Genomic DNA, 25,524 nt, shown 5'->3' with positions numbered 1-25,524 from the left:
GCCTCTTCCACAGTTGCATAGGAGAGCCAGTCCTTGCAGCTCACAGCTGTATAGGGAATTTCAGAGTTAATAATGCCAGCAGCAGAACACTTTTCAAAGGAAAGTGGAGCAGAAGGGAGGGCAGTTAAAGCTCTGCTCTCTTTCTCTCACATTAGCTACCAAACTAAACAGAGGGAGTTTATGCTATACCCCCACAAAGGAGATGTACAAACTACTTGTCATTGAAGAAATCCTTCCCATGACACTAAGACTTTCTGCCTGCCCTTGAGATCTGACAGGCGCAACACTTTCAGGAATTACCAGCGCTGCAGTGCACCTGCAGTTCCCCCATGATTTTGCTGCGCCCTTGGTAATGTCAGGAGAATAGACATCATACAGTATTTATGCATGTCCTATGGCTGGATTTATTCGTGGATTTTTAAGCACTGGCCATATGCATGGTGCTTAGTAAGACACTAGCTCTGCCTGGAAGAGATTATTTGTTACATATTTCTTCATTTTCTGCCTCAAAAAAATCACAAAGAGCATTTTAGAATTTATACAAAATGCCTTATTCACTCTCAAAACACCAATTCCATCAGCATGCCTAACTAGCCAATTAGCACCACTGAATTTGTCTTAAATGTCAAACTTTATGAATAAGCAATCTGGGTAGTAAGAATTGGAAGCTTGTTTTTACTAAGGACATGGTTACAGTCTTCAGAAAGAAAAGGATAAAATAAGAAATAGATGATGATACTAGAAAACAAAAACTCTCCTAATGCAGAAGGAATTAGGCTATTTTAAGGCTATTTTAAATAAAGCTGGACATGTCTCGAATGCAGAAAATCCATTTGTGTCTGAGCAAAGCAAGCCAGCAGGTGTCAGCCTTGCTTTACCCAACCGGCCTCTTCCTGGCTCGGTAGCAAATTCTTGCAAATTTATTTGCTCTGATTTTTGACCATAATTTTCTTCTCAGGAGTAATAGTTACACAAATTAACTGTGTTATCACAGAATTCTATATTGAGCAATATTTATAGAGGTTAAAATGTTGAAGCAGCTGCTACCATAGCAACTGCTGCATCAGGTGGATTACTACCAGGTGAACAAGGAGACTGGAACAACTTCCTGATGAGAAATTCAATTAATATGTCAGTGTTTGTACACAGAAGCCAAACAGAAATTTGTCTGAGATGGCAATCACATTTCACATGTGATGTTTTTTCCCACAAGGGAAATGATGACTATAATACCTTTATGCTTCCCTCACATTTCTATGTATGCCTGCTTTCAAGGCCTGAAACACACTTATTTCCTTTATACAAAATTCTAGCTCCTGAAATGATGTGCGGGCTCTCACTCAATACACACATCACTCTGCAAAACACTCTCTGGGAGTGTTTTGTAATGCCAGTGATCACTCTGCTGTGTAACAACATGTAAACAAAATAGTGTTTCCTTTATTAAAAATGCATATAATATCACTTTAATCTAAAATTTTATAAAGACAAAGTTCTGTAGGCTAAGGGCAAAAAAACCCAGTCCTTGTGCCATTCAGATTTTGAAAGGCTCCTTATCTCCTCCTACACTGCAATTTCCACAGCAATCTGAATTCCCAGGGATGCTGTCAGCCACTCTGTTGGGTGCAGCACCCAACACTGTTTATTTCTGATGAAATTTTATTGAATGAAATTATTGAATGAAAATTTATTGTATGAAATTATTTCTTTGAAACTCACTCCCCCAACTCCAGTACAGTGTAACTCGCAGGAAGCACCTCTAATGAACAGTGCAAAAATATGTCTGTGGAAGACTCCTGACTCTTCATTTTCCTATCTGCTTAAAGTTGTGCCATAATTTAATGTAGGGACTTGCAGTCATTTCTTCTGAGATCCCCAAATAATTTCTTTGGTGTACACTCATGGTAAAGTGCCCTTTGGGTCTCATATTTTAAAACACTTTAATCTGCTTCAACCCTCAAATGTTAGTTGATACCAAAGCCATCTTGTTTCCATTTGAAAAATAAATGAAAAACATTACTCCGATTATTTCCAAAGTTTCATACTTTTTTATTTAAAAATTCATACAAAGAACATGCACAAATTTCTCAGAAGCAGACATGAAGGTTTTCCCCTCATAAATTTCAAGTCTAGATTTCCACCTGATCATATGCTCAAAATAAGCTTCCCTCTCTCTCATAGGACTTCCACCCAGGACTACATTCACAGTTCCCCTTGTTCTCTAGTTATTTTTACTTTCCAATTCCTATTTATCTTTAGGCAGACACCAAACTGATGCATCAGTCACTGAATTTGTGGTCAATTTTGAGGCAAGTCCTTTCAGCTGCCCAGATAAAAATCTACTTGGGCCTTGTCCAGCCAAACATTAGCTTTTACTGCTGTGTTTATTATTAGAATGAGGGAAATTCCATGGCTTCCTCATTTAGAATGAAGCAGCGATAATGTAGTAATACATACCAAACAATACTTCTGATGTCAGCCAAACAGTTCCACCATCAAGCAGAGCAAAACCCTGTGTCATACAGGATACAGTCAAAGTGGAAGTTCATAGTAAGCTTATATTCAACATGAAGTTTGATACTCTCATGAGTAAATCAGTGTCAGCATATGACTTTTGAAAAATGTGCTTTTCTTTGAGGCTTTGTATCAGTGCCTCCTTATCACCCCAGTTCTTTGAATACGGAAGGCAACCACAAGTATAACAAATAGCCTTTAAAACTGATCTGTGAAATTACAGTTGGTGGCTACTGCAGTTAGGTGAGATCCAAAGGTATGCTAGAGACAGATTAGTAAAACAAGCAAGCCACTGGATGGAGACTTAAATGTCTAAGGCTCAGAAGACTTGCCTTCTGTTTTCATCCTTTTCATTTACATATGATGGGACCACAGATAAGGCACTTCCTCTCACTATAACATTTGGTTTTTTGCTGTCCTTTTTCTGTATTCCCTGCAAGGATTACTTAGAGACAAAAATTTCTTTCCATTTTATTTACAAAGAATTTCCATTTTATTTACAAAGAATTTACAAAGAGATTACAGTGATTACAGTGATTACATAGCAGAGACCACATATTGTCAGGATGTCTGAGTGCTCAAGGAATGCAGTTATCCTGCATTAAACAACATTATTAATAAATCATAGATACCATGGAAAATGTCAACTCACTGAAAAAAGCTTTACAATTCTGGTCACATAAGCAAGTCCACCCATCATATGCTTGATCAATATTTTAATTTTTTTCTTACAATGCTACATTAAACATTTCCTGAAATCAGACTTTTGTCCAAATTTCCTTTTCATTTCCATTTGTGTACTGAAAGAATCTGGTATAGAATGTGTTTAATTTGTAAAGAAATAATTTCAAAATCTAATCCTAAGGGGATTTCATGCAGGAAATTCCTATTTGTAGATTAGAATGCAATAAAGGAGTTAATTAATTGTCTAATTTAAACATCAATGCAGTTTCACCATGTCTAAATTTCTAGAGACTAGAAGTAAAAGATGTTGATTTCAATGACAATAAAACATTTGTGCATTTTTTATTATGTGGGTTATTACAGATATATATAACTTGATTTGAATTTGTACATGATATAAGATCAGAATTAAAGGAAGTTGAATCAAATCAAATAAGCAATTTTGGTGAAGATGGAGTATTTTTCTGTCATGTTGGCATCCATACTAATGAATTGGAAGACAAATGCACAAATTCTAATTGCTCTTTGGGCATACTTTCACCTGCAGTCTGAAGGCACTAAACACAAAGGCAGCAGCATAGCTAAGTTCAAGGGAAACAAAACAGTATCAAGATGCTGCCTCTGTCTTGTCTTCTTTTATTAGCTTGGAAGCAAGGCTATGCCTACAGCATGACAGCACTGTCAGACAGCAATATCTCTCAGCTTGGTGCACTATACAAACATTGCACAGAAGTACAGGCCAGCACAAAACTGGCCATATCTAGTAAGCTACATTCCATTTGCTAGACCTATTTAAAGAAAATGGTTTTGCCGAGTTGATGCCATGAAATATCAGCTTAACCAATACAAACTGACAATTACTAGCATTTCCTACTGTTTATCAAAAGCAAAATCAAAGTTGCCATCTCATACTTGTTGGTTCTTATCAGCTGAAAATGTTCAACATAAATGAACACAGAAGTTTTAGTGAAATTCAGGCACTTGCTGATAGGCCTCTTTAAGCAGCTCCTCACAGATTTCTGCTACATCACTTCACGCCAAAGATCTTTTATAATCTGCTGCCATTTCCTATCTGTAATTATGAATCACATCTCTCAACACAATGTATTATTCCAGATCTCTTATCACTCTTTTTAAAAATTATTTTTAATTAGAGTTTTTTTGAGATTTAGTTTGCAGAAATATGCCAGTATCTATGGACCATATTTTTCAGCTTGTATAAGGTTACCTAGGTATAGGGCTTTTTTAGTGGCTTGGTTGGAGAAAGACTTAGGTCTGTCCTGTGAGCTGGTTACCTAGCTTTCCTTTGTACCTTTGAAAATGTCCTGTGGGGCCTCGTATTTACTTTTCTAATTATTTAAAACAGTTTGGATCTGAGCCAATAAGGTTCATTAACAGGCACTCAACCAGGATCTTCATGTAAATTTCTAACATTTTTACAAACGCGTGGCCAGCAAAGCAAAGAGTGTTAAGAAAACAGGTTTCTTTTGTATCAGTCACAATCTCCTCTGTATCAAAAGAATCCAACCAGAAATGGAACAAGGATAATTAATTTTACAACCTTAATGTGCACCTCTTCTCCCAAAAACCAGACAAATTGGCAGGTGGTGTGAGGAAAGGGCTAGGGGAAATCATCAAACATCAGGAGGCTCTTATACAAGCCACAGAAATAGCCCTCCCTGCACTGAGTGTGCATCTGCTCACACTCAGCCTCTCAAGGAGTCCACTCTAGAATTACAGGGGATTCAGAGAAGAATGGAAGCAAAAAAAAGGGAGAAGGAGTTTTACAAAGGAACACTTAAAATATTGATATTGCTTTTCTTAGAAAAGAAATTAGATACATCAAAGGCACTTCCTATCTCTTAGTAATCCTTACCATGTCTATATACTAGTGATAGCAGGGTTGTAATGGTCAATATGAGTGACAAACAGGCAGAAGTAAGAAAACTTCATGGTTATGGCTCTTAAATTCAGGGATTAGGCTGAGATTTATGTCACCTGCAACCAGCTCCTGTACAGGTCTTTGCATCTTCCCCTAGTGCTGGCTGTGGTCCAACACAGGACAGCACACAGGTCACATACAGCAGTGCAATTTCTTTGCTCCTTTAGCCAATGGACACAGTTCATGAAAACATGAAAATGGATATTCCCAAGGCTATAAACTGGACTCATTAAAATAAGGAAATCACAGTTGCAACACTAGTCAACTAACTTTCTAACTTTCATTCCAGAAAAACAGAACTTAAAAGTCCTTCATAATGCATCCTGCTTCCCTGTACAGTGCAGTAATTCCTTCCAGCTCTTTATCTCCAAAATGCCTTGGATAAAACCTGTAGGAACTAAAAATAATAGCATTAGCTCATCATCACACTCTGGTCAATGAGTTGAGTAATGCAGACCTTATGAAAATGTACGGTTAGAGCCCTTGCAGATGAGCTGTATAGCACAAGCCATTAGACACAACTCTATTTATCTAATTTTATTATTTTCAGCAGACTGGAGTTTAGAAATTATGAGTTGCACTAATGAATACCAACCCCAGGGAAAAAATGGCTCTAATTGATTAAATCTTAGTTGAAAACACCTAAGATGAGATATTTGTCATTATAGATAAAGGTTTACTACAATGTAAGTCTATGCTCATGCAAAATACTCAAAGCTTAATTTTATTCAAAAAGACAATACACAGAAAATGGAATAATTCTTTCACACTGATATATTACTGCTTTCTAGGGATAGGGCTAGAGAATGGTATCTTTCTGGAAAAGTATACAAGATAAAAAGGTAAAAATGGTGATAACATTAAGCTCCTATTTCTACGCTGAAATGGAAAAGAGCACTTTTATATGTTGCAATTAAATAAGCCATTTCTTTTTTTTTTCAAAGAGGTGGAGAGAATTAGACATACAAAATTATTTCCTCACCACAAAACAGTACTATTTTTTCTTGGTAACAAGGCCCTTCCTCAGTCACAGAAGGTAATTTTTAAAAAATTAAAATTCATGTTACAAGGGTATGCTGGTTGTACTGCCACAATAGAGAGCCTAATCTTGCCTACAATCCATACCAAATCAGGACTTCTTTCAATCAATTTGTACTGAACTTGAGTATAAGCTTTATAGAAGAAAGACCTACTGCTCTTACTGTGATTCTCCACAAAACAGTCACACTTGCTTGATAGATTAAAGATCAATGAATTTTTTTCAATTATTTTGGTGTTTGATTATTCTAGCTTCTTGAGTCAAATTCTGACTTCATTTAGAAACATATACCTGAAACAATTAAGTCCATTCACTTCACATTTATAGTAATGTAACAGAAGAATTTCGCATTGATGTGATGACAGAGGGAGCAAGTAGCAGTGTTTACACACTTGTACAACACTGAAATATATGTACTTATATGCTAAAGCTTGTTCTGTGCTTTTTCATTTTAGGATGCATCATGTGGTAGATGTTCTGCTTTGTATCTTGAGTGCCAGACAGGGCATACTGTTGTTCAGAGATTTGAACAATGACAATCATTTTTCATGTCACTGATTAATAGTTCTATTAAACAGGAATAATGTTCCAATACTTAAAGTACTTCATCATAATTAAGTCATACTGCAGAAGAGGTAATAAACCTTTCCTGTATAATATCTGTCCTTAGATAAGCCTAGGTATATGCATCTACTCTTAAGACACACCTATTAAGCAGCACATCAACCTCTTTGTCCAGTTTTTCAAGATAACCCTATACAGCATCTTGCCCTCAAATGTATCAGCTGTTTTCTCCAATTTAGTGGCAGCCATGAACTTGCTGAGGGTGTTTCATCCCATCATCCACATTATTAATGAAGACATTAAACAAGTTAGCTCATGATCAACTGCAGAAGAGATACACTAGTGGCTACCTGAACTTCAGACCAGTGACTCTTTGAGCTTAGTGATTAAGGCATTTTTCCCATCACCTTGTAATCCATCCATATCTAATTTGGCTTATAAGGATGCTATGGGAGACTTTAACATAAGCCTATTAAAGTAAAAGCATACAACATCCCTTGCTCTATCTCAGTTACTAACAGGGATTGCTATTTAATCACAGAGAACTATCAAATTGCTTAGGGATGACTTATCCCTGGCAAATCCATACTGGTTGTTCCTAATTGTGTTATTTGCCTTTCAGAGCATGGAAATGGCCTCCAGAAGGATTTTCTCCACAATCATCCTAGAGACTGAGCCAGGCAGAGTAGGCTGCACCTCCCTGGTCACTTTTATGAATGGCTCTTCATAAACACAGGCTTAATGTTTGCCTTTTCCCAGCCATCAGAAATATCCCCTAGTCATCACAGACTCTCCAGGATAACAGATAGCACCCCCTCCATGACACCAGCCAGCATCCCAGCCTGTCCAATGAACTGGGGTATGTTCAGCCTGCCTAAAAATGGTCCTTAACCCAGCTCCTCTCTAGCATGGATAGCACTTCCTTCACTGGGATTCTGCCACAAAGAAGAGATACTTGGGAGGCCTGCAAACAGATCTTGCTGACAATTACCAAGGGATACTTATGATTTTACACATTCTTCTGTAGCTCACAAAAAAGTTTTATAAAGGTAGATATAAAACCAATAGGAAAAAAAAATATTTTCAATTGCTTCTTTGGTTTTGGTTTTTTTTTTTCAGTTGGCCATATTTTGTAGTTCATGTTTGCTATGGCTGAATAACTCAATGTCTTCAACTTTACTCAGATTAAATATTTGGTTATGCATTGTTTTGACTGGCTTGAAAGAGACATATAAATCTGGGAGATGATGCTACAGGCATCATAAATGCATCTTGATCTGGTCAAAGTTAGAATATTACAGTTTGTTTTAGACTATTTATATTGCATTTCTTTCAGTTTTAAGGAGCTCATGGAAAAAAAGCATAGCTCAAGAACAAAACTGAGCTCAATGGACCTGAAATTCTAAAATCACATAAACAGAAGGACTACAAGAGCTTGAACCAGCGGTCATTGAAGTCATCAAGACTTTAGCTTGAACTTGCAGTTTAAGAGACTCAAAATGCTAATTTTTTTCTTAGCTACAATGAATACATTCAGTGAAATTTTGAACTGTTATTACTTGTTCATCCCTATAACATATATCATCAAACATAAAAAGACAGCTAGCTAGCCAAAAATTTTGAAATTGCATTTTCAAAAAGGAAAAGATAACATTGTGTGCCTCTATTAGAGCAGCTAGGTGTCTGCCTTTGTACTACTGAACAAGTTACTTAAATCTTGTATTCCAGTACGCAGAAGTAGCAAACACAACACTTTTCACTGCACAGGTTCATTAGGAAGGGGAATACATTGAGTTTTCCCTTCTTTGCACTGCTTAGGAACCACCTCTTACAAAGGAAGTTAAAATGAGCTGGTGTAGACCAGTGGGAAGACTGTACTACACCAGAGGAGAGCATCTCAAAGGCACAGTGTGTTCAAGCTGCACAGATTGCACACCATTCATGGATCAAGGCTGTGCTGAAAGGAACAGTCTAGCCCTAAATATTTTATTTTCCAGAATTCAGTCTAATGAATTCTTGTGCTGTAGAGGCAACAGATAAGAAGTAGAGCTGTGAGAAAACAACATATTTTGCATTTCCAAATGCTAACACAACAAAAACTACCAATAAAACGTATTATAATTTTACCCTGGTGAGAATTGAAATGAATGAATTAGGATCCTCTCCAAAAAAAAAGATGTGATAATGGAAAAGCTGACAGATCTTTCACTAAAGCAGCTCAGGACAGAAATCTACTGTGGAACAAATCACTGGCTTTAACAGCAAATTTTTAAAACCAGCAAATTTTAACACTTGTTTTAACAGCAAATTTTAGCAGGCTTTATCTCTAAGAGTATTAAGATGATCCATGTTGTCATTAACTCAAAATGACAAATAATCTATCTACTGTGCTTTCACAATAAAGAAAATATGATTTCTCAAATATTACAGAATATTTTAAGTATTCATGCTTACAGTATCTGTGGAGTTTGAGAGCCTTTTTCAAACCATGCCTTTGAGAGAAGCTGAACTTCAAGACTTTAATTTTAGTGTATATTCCAAGTAAATATTTATCTCTCTTCAGCAGGAATGAGCTGAGCACATCAACCTAGTGAGCAAACTGGTTTATTGCTCACAACATTTTCACCTTTGTTAAATGTTCTGTAGATACACCTCTCGTAGAACCAGACTGAAAACAATCTCATGGCAACATGCAGGAAGTATACACATCTTTTTAGTTCTGTGGAATATACATATATAGGATGGGAAAAAAACAACAGCAGAAACAGAAAACATTGAATCTCAGTGAGGGTATAGCTTATCACCTGGGAAAAATGATTCATGCTGTTCACAAAAGAGGAAGGGAAAAAATCATTGCTGAATGAGAGATGCAGCACTATTTTGATGAATACTTTTTCTATTTCAAACAATACTTCTATAATTTTTTTTCTCTGTTCAGTTCAATAATTTAATTTATGATGAGGTGACGTGTTTTTTCAATAGCATAGTATGAAAAGGGTTGGAAAATCAAGTTTTCAGTAATAATTTATATTTTCCATCATTTTAAAAGTGCACCTTAGAAAATTAAGTGGCTTGTTTTTCAAATGCAAAGATGTACTGAAGTTGGACTAAGCTGTATTTTCAGAACAGTAGCCTTCATGATTCCTGTTGGCACAACTGAAAAAAAAATAGAAAATAGATTGGTAAAAATATTCTTTTGTCAGATAAGAAATCTCTGTATATTAGAAGATGAAACTCCACCAACGTTCTGTTTCTCAAGCAATGACACCATTTTTTCTATTAAATGGCAAAAATAATATAAAGTCCATGTGTCATAAGCAACTGAAAAGTATCTTCTATATCAAAACAGTTATCTTGGGACAGCCAGTTCACACCACCTTGAAGAGCAAAGAGACTATACAGCACTGGAACATCTGATTCAAGCTGTTGAAATCTCAGAGATTATTTAAATCACAGTGCTCAATTTTAGGACCATCTTATCACTAAGAACTCTGGCACATGTTACAAAGGTTTATTGAGCACAATGGCTTCTTTATAGTTTATTTTCAAGAAAATGTCAAAAAATTTTACAGACCCAAATATTAAAATGTTTTGGGGAAAAAAAAATCAAGTATTTTAAATTATCTACAGATGGATTGTTCAGAATTTCAATATCTCAAAATCAATATTCAAATTTGTACCAAGCCAGAGTATTGCTTCCTAAGTATTAAAAGTCATACCTTCAGAAAATTCAGTAAGTATACTTTTTATGACAAAAGTGTTTATGTGATACATGAGGGGCTGAAAGTAAATCAAACTCTGTAGTTGCTTGCAATAGTTATTGTGCTATAAATATATTTTCTGATGTAGTGGAATTCTTCTCACACGTTTGAGAATTAGCAGTATCTACTGTACACAGGACAACAGCTGTCAGATTCTTTTTTGTAGACTTACACTCCTAATTTTTGAAACAACACCAGGAGAGCTTTAAAAATTAGGTGACTCATATTCTTAATAGGCCAGAATATTTTAATGACTGTTTCAAAATGCTTGTCTTTATATGGAACAGCTCTCATGAATGCAACAAAGAGAACATGGTAACATCTGGGAGCCTCAACCTGTATTTACTATATTATTGTCTTCTAAATAAATAAACTTAATAGAAAATGTATGCATATTGCCACTATGAAAATCTATTCAATCAACACCTATTTTATTGGTATACCATCCTTCAAAGAAGTTGCGTTTATTAAACACAGTTTCTGTCAGTACCCTGCTCCTTTCTCATTCCCAAATCTGTGGGAAAAGCAAGCCCATCTTATGAATCTCTAGCCTTTGGAAACACTGGAAGATGGGATAGCTAAAGGCAGTGGTAAATCAGTGTAAGAACCCTTGGCCAGTTCTGTCATCAGTTTTTGCTAACAAATCATTTTATCTGTGTCTCAATTTCTCATTTACAAAGCGAAAACAGTGATCCTTGCTGTCTCTCTCCCATTTTGCATTTTCTTTCAGACTGTAAGCCTCTTTGGGAAAGCTAATACTGTTGCAGACTATAATAAAATAAATTCATCGTTTACTGCAGGGATTGGATTGCTTATCCAAGTCCGCAGTAGATAATCTCAGTTCAAGTACATATGCATTTCAGAATACAACCAATGACTGCAGGTTGTGTGTGTCCAAATTAATATTTTCAAGTAAATACTTAAGAAGATTTTTTAAAATATTACTGTTCTCGATGAAAATCAGTGCAAATTGCCACTGTGCCCATTCTCCTCTCCCTACTGTCTACTTGTCTTATTAAGGATAACCCTGGTGCTTGAATGCCTTGCTAATTCTCTGGTGAATTCTGGAAATACCAAATCCATCTAAACAACAGATTAACTAACACAGTTCTTTTGATTCAAAATGTCAGCTATGAAAAATAGATAGTCACTCCACAAGTTCCATCCCTGTCATTCAAATGAAAAGTATTTGACAGGAAAGAATACCCCGTGTGCTGTTTGCAAGAGTATCCAGGGAGCTGGATAACGCCAATAAAGGAGACAAATAGTGGAGGATAGTGGAAGAATGTACAACAATGTTCAGTGCAAACCAGACAAGAGGAAAGAAGAGTATTGCACAGCTCACTGATCAGGAATTGCCAAAAAGAGTATGTGAACCAGCACTTGGACAGCAATATTCAATTTGGACTTCAGACAGTATCTAAAAGTGAACACAAACCTGGCATGAAGCAAAATCCAGGCAAGTCCTTCTGCTCATGACTATTTTTATTTTAAGTCTTAAGAACCATAGGAAGTTAATGGTGACTGAACATAATGAAAGCCATGATCACAGGCTGAGTCCTATTTGGCAGTTTTGGTCCTAACCTTGATGGTCAGAGATGCTGGCACCACTTCAACCTGAAGCCCTCTAATTCTACACTTGGCTGTAATTTCAGGGCCTCTGCTATCATAGACAATATCAGAGGCAACAGGCACAAACTGAAACAGAGGAAGTTCCATAAGAATAAGAGGTAAAACTTCACTTTGAGGATGATCGAGCACCAGAACAGGCTGCACGGAGAGATTCTGGAGTCTCCTTCTCTGGACATACTGAAAATCTACCTGGACACAATCCTGTGCAACATGCTCTAGGGGAGTCTCCTTTAGCAGGGGGGGCTGGACCAAATGATCTCAGAGATCTCTTCCAATCCCAACCCAAATTATCCCATGATTCTGTATTTTCCAGCTCATGAAAGGAGAAATAAATGACTAATTAAGTAAATCTCTGAAGTAAAGAGAAGTAAATCTCTGACAATAGGCTAAAGGTTTTCAGCAGATCACTAAGCTGGAATAGTGACACAAACAAGACAAGCTACATGCCTTACAGAGCTAAATTATAGAAACTATAAAAATAAATGCACAACAGCAGAACACAAACACCTTTAGACTAAACAGATTTTTGCTAAGAAATTTGAAAACAAACAGCAGTGTAGCAGGAAAATTAAAAGAACAGCAGCTAGACAAGAGGAAAAAAAAGACTGCAAATATTCATATGAGGGACTTGAAGAACTTTAAGGGAAGCATCATTTCCCTCATCTTGATTTCTAAATTTTGAGCAGAAACACAAGCAGGCAGTGACTGTGTCCATAAAACAAAACATTAAATGTTTGTACTTTCTTATGTGGAAAAGAAACAGAGGGCAAATGACATGAGAGGATTAAAAACCATCCTAGTATGTGAAAGTTTAACTAATAAGAATAATAATAATAAACAATAATAATGTTACTGTCCAGGGAAGATGAGAAACCTTCAATGCTGTTTCTAGGATACCTAATGCTATTCAAGTTTCTGCAGTTACTAATTCCCAGATACATATAAATGGGGAACAGAATAACAGCACATTAAGAAACTTTAAGAAAATAATATATACAAATGGGGAAATGTAATTTCTATTGCTTCAACTGAAAAACAGGACACTACTACTGGGCTTCCAAAATCCTTGAATTTCTAGTTTATTCTCTCTTGCCCCTGATGGTTTCCATTTTCTTATTTGAAATTCAATCTTATTACTTAAGGAATATAATAAGCTAAAAACCACCACACGCATTTTTAGGATTATTTTATATAGACACCACAGAACACCTGAGAATATATCAATTTAAGTGACAAGGATAGTATATCCCATAGAATGCTATAGTAGCCATGTCATACAGTAAATGCAACTGGATGGTGAGTCTCACTGAGTCAACATGGGACTCCAATCTTTATTTGTCTTTTTAAAAATTAAATGCAGCGGGAACAAAGTGCAACAGAAAGCTCAGATGCAAAAAAGAGCTTACAAGATGAGGGCTAAAACTAATTGCTGGCTCAGTCTTTCAAAAGCTCTAGGTTTGTATGATTGAAGGCTTGGAAAATCATTTGTCTACCATAAAAAGTGATGTTTTCAGCTGTGACATGATTAGTAGTTCCACCTCAGAGGGCTGTACTTCATCTTTACTTGCATCTTACGGCAATTTTAATGATGTCATTGCAAGAGGATGGGATGTTCTATGGAACAGCAGAAATGAACTTTTTTAAGGTCAGGGAACCAACTGCTTAGTTAATTTAAGTACCTTAGAGTACTTTGATGCTCAAATGGGGAAAAATTGTTAGTAGCAGAAAGTATGAAGCACCATGCTTCAAGGTGCTTCATGCATCCAGACAGCTTTATCAAAGAACTAAGCTTGTGAAAAGTAGAAAGTACACCTTATTTCATATATCACTTACAATAACCATTTTAGTTACATTTCTGTATTTCTGCTGCCCTAAAAATATCTCCATGGGAGATAAGAGAGGTGCTAGAACAACCAGATGGCACTTGCTTATATTTATAACATTTACATCTGGTGATAAACTACATGAAACATGAGAAAAGATTAAGAAATGCCTGCACTTCAGTGAGGAATAAAGCTTTAAAACGAATTTTTTGAGGTTTTATAGTAATCTCAGCTAATGGTTTGAGACATTAAGATGGACAATGCAAAAAGTTGTCTGTAATTTGCAGGATGTAGTCCTAAAGTACATGAGAAATGAGCTAGCCTAAGTCCTGAATTTTGGTATACTCAAATACGTGCATAAAAATAGTTCCATGACTACAAAAGTACAGAGCTTTGCAGAATCAAGGTTTATTCAGGATTAGTTCCCCTCTTCCTTACTGTGGAACAGCTAAGAAAAATAATACTTTCAAATTTACAAAAAAAAAAAAAAAAAAAAAAAAAAAAAATCTTTTTGTCTTGGTTCTGCTCCTGCAATGGCTAAAGTAGTTCCTTACATCCTGTGAGATTTTCTTTTTACATCTTCCTCTATAAGATTTGCACATGTAAATACTACTAAAAGACACAACAGATTCTTCATGTTCACTAATAAACTAAAAGCTATCAAAACCCAACGCCAGACATGACTGAAGAGATCTCAGATCCTCATCCACTGCAGAGAAACCTCTTGTAACTTATTAGCACCACTCCCCTTTGGCAAGGTAAGAACTCCATGAACATTTTTTCTCTCAAAACCAGTAACACCTGGAATTTATTTGACTAATGGGGCAATATGTCTAATGCAAGTATTTACACTTCAGCCTGTTACTCTTTCAGTCACGGCAACCCCTGTCCAGAGAATGATTAATCTCACTGGAAATAAACCAGATAACCACACCCTAAAATGCATCCTTTTATATTTGCTCTAAAGAGAGCTCTAGAATAACAAGACAGCTGAAGTGTGTTTACAGTATAACATCCAAAAATAAATGAGATCTTTTACACCAGGTTTCCTGTATTCCAAGCTTTCAGCTGTGTCATACCTTTTTCTGCAAGACGAAGGACCTCATTAAGAGATTTGTCTTGCATGAAAATATTTTCTTGCTGTTACTTTGTTTTAACACAAAATCTATCCTATTAGGGTTTCTGTAGTTCTAGGAAACAATCCTGTATTTCTTGCCATAAAACCATTCTTGTTTGTCAACACACCATCTGTGCTATGTATACCATTCTTGGGTGTATGACCTGCTGATAGTGGTCACACTAATGCTAAACAGGGAAACTAAACAAGCTCCCAAATGATACCTGAATTTCCCCACAATTTATAGTGTTAAATTATCTCAGTTGATTTATTCAGAGCTCAGGGAGTGCATGCCTAGCTCTCTACCCATTAGGATCCCAAGTCTTTTTCACAGTCACTGTCTCACAGAGCAGTCCCTGTTGCTGAAAACATCTTGCACTTTTACTCTTAAATCTGTGACTTCTAATGAAGTAGTTCAGCTCTGCCTCACGGAAACATGGAGACACTGACATAAGTGCTTGGGACCGCTGTAAGGTTCAGAAAATGATGCCTCACTACCACTCCTCTCTTCATTTTCTACAGCTTCCTTCTGTCCACTCTTCTTCGACCCTTTTCTTATCAACCCAACCCCTTCTTCTCCATTCCTGCCTTCATGCCCTTCGTTGTACTTACACCTCTGCCCTCTCACACCGGTAAGTTAACACTGCCTCATTTAGGAGGGTTCATTTTTCACCCGATCTGCTCTCTCCGTTTCTCCTTTTACTTCATTTTCAAATGCCACCTGTGAACTATTCTCCTCATTTCAAGCTCTGAAATCAGCTTCAAATCCACCTCTCTTACTCAAAAAGCTCTCACACAACCCCAAAGACCCAATTCCGTCATGAGCTAAAAACCAACTCTCTCCTTGCCCTCCTCCCCCCCCCCCCCCCCCGACACTGCCACCTGCCTGCGACGTTAAAGGGCCTTTTTCTCCAAGTTTCCACTACCTCGATGGAAGCTATTTATGACAACTAAAACATTTTATTATTTCCTTGCTGCTCCTCGCGGGACACCTGCGGTCCCCAGCAGGCTGGGGCGGAGGCACGGGACTTAGGGCTTTATCAAGGTGGTGGTGATCAGAGCCCCAGAAGGGCCCCAACCCGGGTCACCTTCCCGTCGCTTCCCTCACAGCGCCGCGGGGACAGCAGAAGGAAACGTTTCCCTGCCCTGGCCACGACCGGGCAGTGGCCGGCCCGACCGCCGCGGACCTGCCGGCCGCGCCCTCCCGGCTCGGGGGCCGGGCTGGGCCGGGCCGGGCGGCGGCTCCGCCCCGCTGCGGGGGCGCCCGCGCCGGCACAGGCGGCTCCGCTCGCCGCGCTGACGCCGGCGGCGCTGGAACACCTGGAGGGGCGGCGGCGCCTGCGGCTCGGCCCTTCCCACCCCTTCTTTCCGCAAGGTGAGTGTGGGAAGGGGGGGCTCGCTGGTCTCCGTGCTGGGGCCGGGCGGGGAGAGCTGGTGCCGCGGGTACCAGCCCCGGGTGGGCGCCGCCTCCCCCGCGGGCAGCCCGCTCGGGGCGAGGGAGGCGGCGCGGCCGCCGGGCCTGCGGAGCTGGTGCCCGTCAGCGCTGTATCCACGGGCGGACCTGTTCAGAGCAAAATTTCCGAGGCACAAGATGGCATCTGTCCCTCCTCTTGCCTTGTGTTCCCCCTCCCGCCGTGCGGTTGTCTCGCCATGATTATTGCATTTATCCGTTTGTGCCTCCCGTACATCCTCCCTGGCGCTCTGCCCGCTGGAAGCTGGGAGGGAAACGGCCGCTTCTCCTCGGCGGTTTCCGGCTTGGCTGCCGGGCTGAGGCACAGGTTGCCCGGCTGCGCTCCGAACCCTCCTGGGACCAGCCGGGTGGAGAGGGGTGGCAGGGCATCCTCTGGTCAGGTAATGTCAGATCTCGAACCAGCACCGAAACAGGAACAGCTGGTGAAATGGCAATTCAAGAACCCCACATTTATGGTTTAAAGCTTGTAATTTGTGAAAGGTTCATCTTGGTAATCAGATTTATTTTACATCCGTCCACCTGACCCATGAAAGCTGCTATAGTCTTTTAGAAGAAAATAGAAAAATCGGATATTACTTGAAAAATCAGGTCAGTTTTTAGTAGCAGAAAGGAGTGAAGGGCACTGTGTCAATATCATTATGTATCTGTTCAGTGCCATATGTAAATAAGTCTGTTTCACACTGTTTTGTGTAAAGCTTATAGCCTCAAGGATCTGTGTGACCCCTCTTAAACCAGTAATTCAGGCTTGCCTTAGTTCAGAGGTGTAAATGTGACATTGACTCTGGTAATCTCACGATTACATCCTTTAACACCCTACCACCAAGTTACATTGTGGTAGTGTTTTGGAAGCTCGGCACTGGAGTTTTTCTTCTGTTTGGTTGTTTGTGATATTTTCTCCCTGCCTACAAGCCTTCCTTTAAGCCAAGATGACCTTTTATTTCCATTAAACACCTGTTTGTTTGCTTTTGTTCTCCCCATGTTTAATTGTGTTATCCTCTTTCTTTCGGTTTCTGGATAGATTTTTATTTAATTTGGGTCTCAGAAAGCAGCTGTGGCCCTTGTTTCAGAGTAGACTTCTTGGAAATAAACTGTTCTTGTGTCTTGCTCTAGCAAGATTCTTTTAAGGACAAAACTGTTTGATCACTTTTCCAAACTGTTGGACAGAGAGCTTGATTTTGGTGAGCTTGATTTTGGCATCTGCAGTGCAGGTGGCATTTGGTTATAGTATTTTATCTGATTTTTTGATAATCCACTCTTTCCACTTTGTCTATGCGCTGTTCTCAAAGAGGGAGTGGAAGAACTCCTTGACAGTGCTGTCTGGCACAGATCTAGAAGTTGCAGTTCTTACTGGTACTTAGCATGATGGCCAGCAACACCTCATTTAGACTTTAGTAGGGTTTTTTTAACTGCTGTTTGAACAGACTGTTGGTTTAAACTTAGTAATTAAATAGTTTAAGATTAATGTTAATACCACTGAAGGAGGAATTTAGTGTCAAGCCACAGAGAACTTCTGAGTAGTGAACTGCCATAACTGGTATAACCAGTCACATTTTGCACACGACAAATTCTACTGGAAGATAATGCGGTGGTTAAATAGTGCCAAACCTCAGTCTAAATGAGTTTCTAAAGTTTCTTCACTGTCAGAACGTCATGCATGAAACATTGCTGTTTCCAGAAAGGTTCCAGCACTTTACTCAAGTATTTGGTTCCTTCTCAGCTGAGAAAAAATTGCATTTTAGATAATGATGCTTTCTTCTATTGTGTTTGTTGGAGTTGAGATTCAAATAAGAACTGCAGATTCAAGAAGACCAGTTATGAGTTTATGGAAGAGGAAGGTTTCATTAACATTTTTCTTCTAGAAGTTTATATTAATGGGGGATGAAGGGGATCACATAGTGCAAAGTAAAATTTCTGTTGAACCCTACTACAGAGTTAGGGGATTTTGTCCTGGCTTAGTAGAGTTTCAAGCCCAACAATCTTGCGAGTTTGTCTCTGTTGTCCGTACTTTACACAGTTGTTAAATTGTTCTGATGATTTCTCACTTAAGCTTTTCTTGAAGAAACTAATAATATCAGCTCTTTTCAGTCTTCAGCTGGTGTTGAAAGCTGTTGGTACGAGTTGGCAGAAAAAAAAAAATGTGCTAATATCTCACATAAACAAGAAGACAAAAAATGCTCTCAAAAACTTTTTAATACTTTTGTTTTCAAAATCACCTTCAAGAGTATTGCTCTGTAGTTTATTCTTCAAGATGTTTTGCTGCTTTTCAGCCATAAAATCACTCTGGAGACAAAATTATGCCACATGATGCAGAAGCATTAAAAATACAAAAGTCCGGAGAGTGAAGTTTGTTAGAGAAAGAACCAAACAGTCAAGAACAGTAGAAACGTTTGACCTTTTAAGTGTTGCTAGTAATAACAGTCTCACAGTACTTTTTCCTGTGGCTATTGTTAGCCACGGCAAACTGGGGGGCATTTTGACCGGTTATGCAATTGCTTGCGTCAACCTTGAGAACTGTCTGTACCAAGTCACTGAAACAGCATTTGAGTCCATCTTGCAAGTAGCTCATAGAGATCACCACTGCTCTAGGACTGTGTCAGGATATTACTGAGAGCAGTAATACAAAAGTTAAGTGGACTGTGCGTCTGCTGAGAATATATAGCCTGCACTGATGGTGTTTACTCAAAGGACGGTGCAAGGAGATTGCCCTGTATTGTTGTTGCTGTGCATGCTAAGGCCGTTTTGTTAATCAAATCTCTTATCCACAGATGTGAAATAATCTCTAAGGGAATCTGGAGAAAATTATTTTCTTGTGTTCCCTCCTCCAGCATTGTTTCCCCTTGGGTATAAATGTCATTGCCTTCTGCCTTTTCATCCATTCAGAAGCCAGGAGTGAGACAGAAATGTGAGAAGGTTGACTGTGCCAGCAAAAAGGGTATCTAAATAAGAGAGTCATTAGTTTGAAGTTTTAAAGCCTTGTATGTCTGTATGTAATATACTGTACATGCAAAAATAGTTCATGATTTTTTTTTTTGTTCATTCACTACTTTTCCCATAGTTTCACAAAAGGAAAGTTTCCCAATATTGAAGACTTTACACTGACTACAGGTAGAGTGCATTAGAAAAACGATCTTGTCTCTTATAATCTAGGTACAGTGCATGTTCCATATGATATTTTATTTAATAATATTCAGCTATTAAGTTTACAAATAGTGGTTCTTAAACTAAGAGTACAAATGTGTATTACAAAACAATTTGATAGTCATTTTGAAGAAACAAAGCGAGTCTGCATTTAGAAAAAGATTAAATACTGCATAGTAAATATCCCAGTTTTGCTCATTTGCAAATGAGCAGAAGAGCTTAGACCTACCATTCAATGACTTATACTCAAATAATTCTTCCATAAAATGCATGTAGTACCTGCAATGCTTATCTGGTTGTCTTGCTGTTCTCCATAAATAGAAGTGGAACACTACTAGGGAAGTAAAAGATGTTATCTGAGGGAAAACTGATACTATGTACTGTCCCTATATTATTCCACAATAAGCAGATGAAAAATTAGTATAATCTGAAAAAGGAATTTAAAATTAAATTTTTGTGTGATTAAATATCTCTGTGCAAGTGTTAAAGTTCTGTGTGCAAATGAGCTTATCTAGAAAGTGCTCTTGTTTGCTTGTTGATCTTGCAGTCTACCAGCATTTATTTGAAATATTTTGTTCTGAGACTACATGTACTGTACATGTACGTGTTGTGACTTCATGTGCCATTCTTATCAATGTTTTTGAGAATCCACTGAGTTTAGGAATTTTTTGTTCTCAACTGTTTAAAAAACAACCAAAAAAACCCCCAACCCAGTTCCAAGTATAATTTCAATGCATATTATGCTCTTGAATGGAGATCACTTATGCCTGTAAGTTTGACCTGATAGTTTTTGGAATAATATGACAGATATATAGTACCAAATAGACATAAAATTATGTTTTTAGAGAGGAATGCTAACTGTTGAGTTGGTCCTTGAACTTTGTAGGGGCAAAAATAAGTTTTAAAAAACATCTTGACAGTGCCAAATTTCTGCTTTTTCAGGTTGGCTAAAAATTACTTGTAACCATTTAAGTACTGAAAACCAGAGTGAATGGTTCAGATGGATGGATAGTCTTTAGTTCTTGGCGTAAGGGAGCAATAAAGTGTAAATTTGTAGTTTGTCTGCTACTTGTATACATCAGAGTTGGGAATAGAAAAATAAAGACTAAATGATAGCATAAGAAACATGGCCCTAGATATCACCCTTTTTTTAGACTACACCAGAAACTTAAGTAGAATAATTTCCCACATTAATTGTGTATTCTGAAATCAGAAGTACGACAATTGTATTTTGGAAGAAAGTAACTCTTGACAGTACTCTCTGCAATTGATGTGACCCATACATGCTCTATACAGAGTATTAAATAGAGTCAGTGTAAAATTGAGTGGAAGACAGGGGTCAATAATACTGCTGCTCATTTGGTTGGATGTACTGTGTACAGACAGGTGCCTAGGTAGTGCTACAAAATGACAGAAAGAAGACCCAAAACATTCAGATTTCTTCATGCCTTGTACATGTTTTTTTACAGTGCAAGTCTCTAATTACACAATCTTAGTAATTTAAGATACCTGCTGGTATTACTGTGGTTTGTTCTCCACACAGTTTACTAGCTTGAAAAACAAAGGTGTGTTGTATTGGGTCAAACTACCTCCTTGGAGAGCAGACTCCAATTTCTCTGATACTTCTGTTGTTTTAAGTATGTGCTTGGGATTTTTCTGCACATCAAATTTGGCAGGGGTAGGGGGCATGGTAGAGTAGGTTAATTCTTAGGGGGTTTTTAAATTCTTTGAAGGATCAAGACAAATGAATAAATTAAATTCAATAAATTAGTAGTTTTCTGGGATGTCTCATAAGCCCTGGTAGAGAGGAGAAGGAAATGACAGAAACTGTGTGTAGAAATGTTAGTTCCAGAAGGGTTTGTAGTGAAAGAGAAAATTGATTCCAGGGGACTTCCCAAGGATGGTGTTACTCAGTATGCTGCTGACTTTTTTTTTTTTTTAACAGTAATTCAACATGAAATCCTAGCTCTAAAAGAAGGGGAATAGAGCAGTGGTCTCCCAGCAGGATTTATCTTAGTGCTTCAGGTGCCTAATGCAAAAAGCATAATTTCTGTGTGCACAGAGCACAGTGGTGAGGCTCTGGTTGAGGTGCTCAGCGTTCTCTTTGGAGGTTGTATTCACTATCTGTCCAGGGACTTAGTCTTGACAGGCTTGTATGGTAATTTAGGCACTAAAGTTAAATAATTGCAGTCAAACAGGATGATTTTTTCCCCTCTCAGCACCTCCCAGGTGTATGAATATAGCAGGAGCCTTCGCTGTGTAACAGATGCCATTTATCCTATGCTTCTTTTAAGGATGTATGAAATTCTTTCTAGGTGTCAATCCTTGAAATAGATTGAAAGAGTAATTCTGTTGATACTGCAATCTTGTATTTCTTCTCCTGAGAGCTTGTGGGTAATCTCCAAGATAGACACTTTCCAGGATAAGTAGCAAAGCTGTGGATCAGTCTGAGACAAAGGATTAGACAAAAAGTTGTAATGGGTGGAAGGAATTGCTAATGCAGCACTTACAGACCAATATGCAAACTTTTTAAATTAATAAACAAGTGCATCAGCGAGTAGTCTAACAGAACAAAAAGACTCCTGGATTTAAAGCTAAGCATGGATGATTCTGCGGGATTAGAGCATCAATACTGAGAATAAAGAGTTTTAGAGGAAAAATTAAATCTTGTCATTTGTCGTAGATATAGCTTGAACTCTAGATTCATTTTAGCTGAATTAGAGTGGTAGCTATTCTTGTATTTAAAAGTAGGAATATTTCTAAGTCTGTGTGTAGTCTTGATGCTGAAAGACCCAGACTTCAGCTTTCACTCTTTTCCTGCATTGACAACATGGATAATTCAGATCTACAGGCTGTTATATTCTCTTTTGCTTGGAAAAAGCAAAGTCAAACACCATTTGAAGCTCCTGGTCTGTCTGTAGACACGCCAAAGAAGATAAAACTGTACTCTTTCTAGTCTTCATCTTGCAGTGAGACTGCGTCTTGTTTTGCAGATCCATTTACTTGGTTCAGTTTGATCACAGCTTCCAGGGAGCAGAGTAGAGGAGATAGGTTGTCAGCCAAGAGCTGTTGGAGGCACAGATGGCATTGATTCCCTCACCTAGGCGCATTTTCTTCCCTTTGAAGTATTTTACATAAATGAAACTATCAGTCTTAACTTTTATATATAGAATTCCTTTTTTTTTTTTTTTTTTTTTTTGTTACTTAGCACCACTATACTATTACTGTATTAAAAGTTTCTTGGAAGATTATTCATTTTAATAAAACTGTTGACGTAAGTAAGTCAACTGCAATGCATGATTCTGCCATATTTGAAAGTTATAAGTTGCAAGGATTTTAGGATGTGGAGAATCTATTGGTATTTGAGGAGCCACAGAACATATTATCTGCCTTGAAAGAACAGTAGACTCAGAGGGCAGCTCTGTCAGTGAAAGTGCAGACTCTTCTGTGTGTTTTGATGAACATATTGCTTTCACGTTAGGGTCGCTGAATTTTGCTGTGCTGTTTGCTCAGTTCCCTTTCCTTGTTTCTGGATGTATCTCAAAAGATTGTGTTGTTCAATCTATGCTTTCCTACTTAACTGCTAGGTCATCTTTGGATGTTAGATTTGCTCTGTACATCAGCATTCATAACGCTTTTGCAAGAATTTCAGCTCATCTCTTTGTTCTGAGAAGCTGTGATTAGATCAACAGTTTGTTTTACATACAGTCTTCAGAGTTGGAAAGATTCCTGTTTGATGCTTCTGCATGCTGATACTTTTCTATGTGGTCTGTTGCCTGAGCTGAGAGCACAGTAAGAGCTAGGTAACAATGCTCAGACAAGAAGAGATACTTGAATTAGGAGTAAAACTTTTGTTTGTTGGGTTGGGTTTTAAACTGATTTCCACATAACCTAGGAGAGTATTAAGATCTGACCTTTACCATGCCACATGACACTTCTTACATTTAGACTCACTGAAAAAGAGAAGTAATGTGAGTGACATTGATATACAGACTTGTTTATTATCAATGTAGCTGTTGGAGAGAAGGCACTCATACCATCTTGTTCTTTTACAAGTAGAATCTAAAGATTATTCATAAAGCTGTTTAGCTCTTGGGAAATCAGACAACTTATGCTGTAACAAAATGTACTAAAGCTAAAAAAGAGAAGCAAGCTTATACAAATGTGGTACAGAGCATGAGCTGGAGGGTAATCCTAGTGTATACTGCAGTGCAAAATTTCCTATTTGTTTCCTAGTGTATACTGCAGTGCATTTTCCTATTTGCACAAAAAATGTACATGTTTATTCAAGTGGTCTTGGAGAATATAGACAATCAGAGGATTCTCCATAGGAATAGAAATGCCACTTGCTAATGACAAGTGTCCTCCATCAAGTTTCATTTCAGTGTCACAGCTTAAAAAATTCTTAGTAGGATGAGGAGTACGGCAGAAATAGCATGAAGTTCTGTGTGCATTGCAGCTGTTAGGGCTTCCTGTGGAAATAATTTATGGGTAAACAGTCTACCACCCAGGGAAACTCTGCCATAGTTTGCTGTTTGCAGGACCATCTTGGTTTCAACATTTCTTGTCTGTGGCAGAGCACTGCCTGAATTCAGCTGTATTACACCTGAAGCCAGGCGGAGTCTAGAAACAATTCTGATGTATTTCAGTGTCCGGGCTGTGCCTGTCTTCTTTGGCATCAGTCTGCAAAAATAATGGCTTGTGGAAAGTGGATGGCTTCTGAGGCTTCTTGGTGCCTCAGAAACACCTGCTAAGGTTTTGGCAAGGCTTGTGACCCCGCCTGGTTCTGTATAGGAATGAGTCTTTCAGCTCTGTGGTCCCTTGTGTTCCAAGCAGACTTGTTATGAATAGAGCCAGCTCAGATTTAATGCTTAAACTGAGGTAGCATAACTTTCTTTCAAAACAAAGAAGTACTTGCAAAATTACTGGAGCCATGAGTGGACTTCTTCAGGAAGCCTCAGATCCATGACCGTGCAGTATTATGCATGGGTTTGTGTACAGTAATCTGTTATGTGCCACTGCTTTCTCTGGTGTGAATAAAGCAGGTGTGTTTGCTTCTGACACCCACCCCCTCATCTAGAATATCCCTCCCTTTTGTTTGTCTGTTGTGGCGACCACAATAATTCTTTATTGTCAAATATCATGGAAACTTCCCAATGCAAATGCTTTCCTACAGTGAGGTGATTTTTTTTTTTCCTTTGGTTAATCATTGTCACTATAAGACTATTTATTGAAACTTTTATCTTTTTTTTTTTTTTGCTTGATTTAATACACTGAGAAGAAAAACAAGCAAAAACAAGTCCTTTACATCAACTCCTTGTGGCAAGTAAAGCTTATTTTTATATCTAAAACTGTATGATAACATGCGTTAATTTTAATTTTGACTGCAATTTTTGGAAAGACTACTGGTAGATTCAAGTTAGTGTCATGTGCTTGTATTGTAGTCAGTTTTGGCAAAGACCAACTGGCTTGTTACTTCTGTTCAGGACATTGGTCTTGTTCTTTGAAAGCATAAGAGAGTTCAAAACTTAAAGGAAAGAGAGGTTATGTGCTCATTCTTGGTCTCTCTCTGCAGCCTCAGGGCCAGCATTTTGTGACTGTAGGGATTCTTCTTTGCACAGCTGTTAAATGTTCTTTTAATTCTTGGATACTTCCCTGGGCTGTTTCCAGTCCCCTCTTATTAGTATCTCACTTTTTGAGACTAGACTTGGATTTTGGTATTTTTTTAAAAAGCTCACTGCTTTCAGCTAAGCTATATGCTTTTAATAGTGTCCTTTGATAGAGCTGAACCAGTATCTTAACCCTTTTTGGTTCCTGGACCTGGAACAGACAGTAACAA

General features: G+C 38.1%; 1 protein-coding gene across 6 annotated transcripts in view; it reads left to right on the top strand.

The window, feature by feature from the left end:
• Positions 1-16,325: 16,325 nt before the first annotated feature.
• Positions 16,326-25,524, top strand: part of ICA1 (islet cell autoantigen 1) — a 76,559-nt gene continuing 67,360 nt past the window's right edge. For 2 of the 6 annotated variants that reach the window (XM_053988617.1, XM_053988610.1), the window contains exon 1: positions 16,362-16,927. The gene's annotated coding sequence lies outside the window, so the exon portion shown is untranslated. Of the gene's footprint in view, positions 16,928-25,524 lie in introns of all 6 variants that reach the window. The other 4 variants (XM_053988625.1, XM_053988584.1, XM_053988636.1 and 1 more) reach the window with 3 other exon arrangements.

The sequence above is a fragment of the Vidua macroura genome, chromosome 1 (assembly GCF_024509145.1).
Source record: "Vidua macroura isolate BioBank_ID:100142 chromosome 1, ASM2450914v1, whole genome shotgun sequence".
NCBI classification, from domain to species: domain Eukaryota; kingdom Metazoa; phylum Chordata; class Aves; order Passeriformes; family Viduidae; genus Vidua; species Vidua macroura.
This window is presented reverse-complemented; position numbering and strand designations above follow the sequence as displayed.